At 36.1% G+C, this 4,524-nt stretch overlaps 1 non-coding gene across 1 annotated transcript; it reads left to right on the forward strand.

Annotated features, from left to right (window-relative positions):
* The first annotated feature begins 438 nt into the window (after positions 1–438).
* TRNAT-AGU (transfer RNA threonine (anticodon AGU)) lies at positions 439–512 on the forward strand. Its single transcript has one exon. It is a non-coding gene; the product is annotated as a tRNA-Thr (tRNA).
* The last annotated feature ends 4,012 nt before the right edge of the window (positions 513–4,524 follow it).

Here is a 4,524-nt window from a genome sequence, read left to right on the forward strand (position 1 = left end):
AATTTAATATTATAAGTACATAATTACAAGATAGTTATAGGAGTCAATTCCGTTACTGATTAATAAAAAAAATTACAAGAGTGCTTTCATGAAGTTTTTATAAAAACAATTTTTTTTAACACTTTAGATTCAATTTGTATGCATTATCATTGTAAAATTATTATATACATATATTTGTTGAAATTTCACCAATTAGATATTTATAAAAATACTTTAAAATCTAACTTCATAAAATGATATAATTTAATTATATGAATGTGTAAAAAAAAAGTACATTATAAATAATTACCAAATTAACTATAATCCAATTATTCTATTAATTGTAAAGTAGGAGTAAATATGAATAAACAGCTGCAAAAAGTTTATAGTTATAGGTTGTTAAGTTTGTTTATCGTTTGTATATAATACATAACAACGCGTTTGACCCAATAGCAAGCAGCTTTCATAGCTCAGTTGGTTAGAGCACCCGTTTAGTAAGCGGGAGGTCTTGAGTTCAACTCTCAATGAAAGCATTTTATGAATTTTTTTTCTGTATTTTTGAACCAGTTCGCTTGCTTTGCACGTGATTATTATTTGTTTATTTTTTCTTTTCAGTTAAACTAAAACGGTATTTACTGTATGAGTGCGATGACAACCTTAGCTTAGCTGTCATATCATTTTTGTGGCAAATTGAAACTTGTTATACTTTTTCTTTATACAGAAATATTTTTATTGTTTAATATTTTGTTACTTATGCTTTTAATTTAATCTGCCTAAGATTTATTTTATACTTAAATTATTCCATTCAGAATATGGATAATTAATCTCTAAAATAAGGGATTGCATGTAAAATTAATAAACTAAATTCAATAAACCAACACAAACATTTAAAAGATCAAAACTTAAATAAAAAACTCTTTTTTAGTAGAAATATTTTTCAATTAGCAATAAACAAGAGGTCTTGCAATCAACAAAGAATCTAGCAAATGACTAAAATTCCAAATAATATCTAAATGGAATTATGTAGTCATTATTTTTCGACTTGTGAAATTTAATGCTAAGGAATTATGTCATGAGATTAAGGTCGGTGATCTCGAATTCTTTTATAAGTTTACTCTTGAACTTAGAAGTACAATTTTCGCCGCCGTCTGTCAAAGCATAAATTGTCTACATATAAACAAAGGATGATCACCCCTTCACTTGTATTTGTCTTTACAATCTTAAAGTCTCTGAGGCAAACCTTTTTGCCTTGTTGATCTTCCAACGTGGGCTTCGATGTAACACCCCTTACTAACCCCGCGGCAATTTTAAAACAATTATCCAGAGTACATGAAATAAGGGTGCCACAGTTCATAATAAACAAACATCATTCAGTCATGTCATGCATTCACTGAGGTAATCATCATAAATTAAAACGGTTCATGTTAACACAGCGGAAATTTATCAAAAACGGACTAAGTTTAACATCTTCAAAACTTATCCTTCAAACATCAAAGCATAACTAGAGTCGTAATCATAAACTCTAAACAATCGCGTCCCCAGTGTTACAACTATCAGAGCATGACACCTGACGCTACTAAAACACTGACTCATGAGCTAATCCTCACCGAGTCGAACAACCGCTATCCTCAATCTGAAAATGACAACATGTAAGGGTGAGTCTCATCATAATTAACAAATGTTATAAGGTTATAAAGCCATAACACATCACAGTTGTATCATTCACCCAATTGTTTCATAAACAGACATTCACAACAAGCAAACCAAAATCAATACATCATTAATATTTACAACACTGGAATACATCCAATCATGTTATAAATTATGCATATGTATGAACTGACACTATGCATGTGGTACCAATCATCTTCAAATGGGATAACCCATGACCGATCCAACATCGTCCAAGATACGGCCCTGCCAGCACAGATTCCACACGATGGGAATCATGCCCTTCACTGATCCAACACACCCTTATGGATACAGTATCATCAATGAGCATGAATGAATGCAACATATACAACATACTTCTACTATCATCGTCATCAATCATCAACATCATCATCATCATTCAAGTATGTTCATATATATTAACATCATTCAATTACAATTCCATAATCATCATATACAAAACATACACGTATTTGCATCAATCATCATACTCAACAAGAATAGCATACATGTATTTTCATCATTCTAAAAACCAATCAATCATCATCATATAGATTATCCTACAAGGTTCGTTTAGCTCAAAACGGCGCATCAAACGGACCAACGGTTAAAAAGTTATGCATCTTGAACTTTTTTAAAATATCTCAAAACACCAACAGCACGCGGCGCCATCACCCGTTCGCGGCGCCCACTGAGCGTCCCAAAATTCATTGGCTCTCTGCCAAGCTTTTCGCGGCGCAAACATCCACACGCGGCGCGAAACGAGAAAAAAGTTACGCCTTCGCGGCGCGAACACAGGTACGCGGCGCGACCTGAGCGTATCACAACTTCCTGGCATTCTGCCCACCTGTTCGCGGCGCCACCCTACGCACGCGGCGCGAACCGGTAATTTCAGAAACCCCAACCTGCAGAAAACAGCATTATATGCATTCCAAACACACCCAAACCATACCAGTACGAACCTATAGAAATAGAATGCACAAACAACACAAAATACGTCTCATAATACACCAATTACACATCAATTGAGACCACAACAACGCAGACATCATAGATTCAAACATAGAGATCAAACATCATACAATTGACTCAATCCCTAAACCTATCATATGACTCAATCGACCCGAATTCCACATCTATTCAGTATTATCAACCCCTAACCCGATAATAGATGATAATCAGATAAGTCCCCCCTTACCTTAGACAAATTCTTGATTCTTGGTCTCTCCCTCTACCGTTCTCCTTCACGTTCCTCGTTTCTCAGACTTCTGTTCTTTCACGTTCTTTCTTTCTTCCCAATTCCAATTATTTTATGAAAATAATAATAATATTAGTAAAGGGCCTTCCTATATCACACCCCCCTTTTACTATTTCTCACATGGCCCAAATGCCATAAACCATTATTTATTTATTATTTTCACAAAATCCTTAATAATTCTAATTATTAATTCAATATTCTTGATTAAATTAATATTAAAATTATACGGGCGTTACAACTCCCCCCCACTAAAAGAGTTTTCGTCCTCGAAAACATACCTCAGGTAAAGAGCTCTGGATACGAATCCTTCATCTGGCTCTCTAGCTCCCAGGTAACATTTCCTTCAGTTGGTCCTCCCCAAGCTACTCTGACTAAAGCTATTTCCTTAACCCGCAATTGCTTCAGTCTTCTATCTTCAATCCTCACAGGTAACGTTTCAACCGTTAAGTTGTCTTTCACCTGTACATCATCCACTTGGATCATGTGGGACGGATCCGAAATGTATTTCCTCAATTGAAACACATGAAATACATCATGCAAGTTGGCAAGCATTGGCGGTAACGCAATACGATATGCCACTTCTCCCACTCTTTCTGAAATTTGGAATGGTCCAATAAAACGCGGAGTCAACTTCTTTGACTTCAAAGCTCGACCAATACCCGTCATAGGAGTAACCTTCATAAACACATGATCTCCCTCTTGAAACTCAAGTGTCTTCCTCCTCTTATCATAATAAATCTTTTGACGACTCTGAGAAGCTTTCATCTTCTCTTGAATCATCTTAATCTTCTCCGTAGTCTGTTGTACAATTTCTGGTCCAATCACAACACTCTCACCAGCTTCGTACCAACACAATGGAGTTCTACACCTCCTACCATACAATGCCTCAAACGGAGCCATACCTATACTCGAATGATAGCTGTTGTTGTAGGTAAATTCAATCAAAGGCAGATAACTATCCCAAGCACCTCCTTTTTCTAATACACAAGCACGTAACAAATCTTCTAACGACTGAATCGTCCTCTCCGTCTGTCCATCAGTCTGCGGATGATAAGTAGAACTCAGTCTCAGCTTAGTACCCAAAGCTTTCTACAAACCTTCCCATAACTTAGACGTAAATCTCGGATCTCTGTCTGACACGATACTCGAAGGAATACCATGCAGACTAACTATCTTCTCAATATATAATTGAGCCAGCTTCTCCGTCGGATAATCCATTCTTACCGGTATGAAATGTGCAGACTTTGTCAATCTGTCCACCACAACCCAGATAGCTTCACAATTCTTAACAGTTCTCGGCAAACCCGAAACAAAATCCATCGATATGCTATCCCACTTCCACTCAGGAATAAACATCGGTTGCATAAATCCAGATGGCTTCTGATGTTCAACCTTTGACTTCTGACAAGTCAAACAAGAATACACAAACTCAGCAATTTCTTTCTTCATTCCAGGCCACCAAAATAGCTTTCTCAAATCGTGATACATCTTGGTAGCACCAGGATGAATACTTAATCCACTACGGTGTCCTTCTTCTAAAATATTTCTTCTGAGTTCAGCAACATCCGGAACACAAACTCTGTTTCCAAACCTCAGTATACCATTCTCGTCAACTC

Source organism: Vicia villosa, linkage group LG3, assembly GCF_029867415.1.
Source record: "Vicia villosa cultivar HV-30 ecotype Madison, WI linkage group LG3, Vvil1.0, whole genome shotgun sequence".
Classification (NCBI taxonomy): Eukaryota; Viridiplantae; Streptophyta; class Magnoliopsida; order Fabales; family Fabaceae; genus Vicia; species Vicia villosa.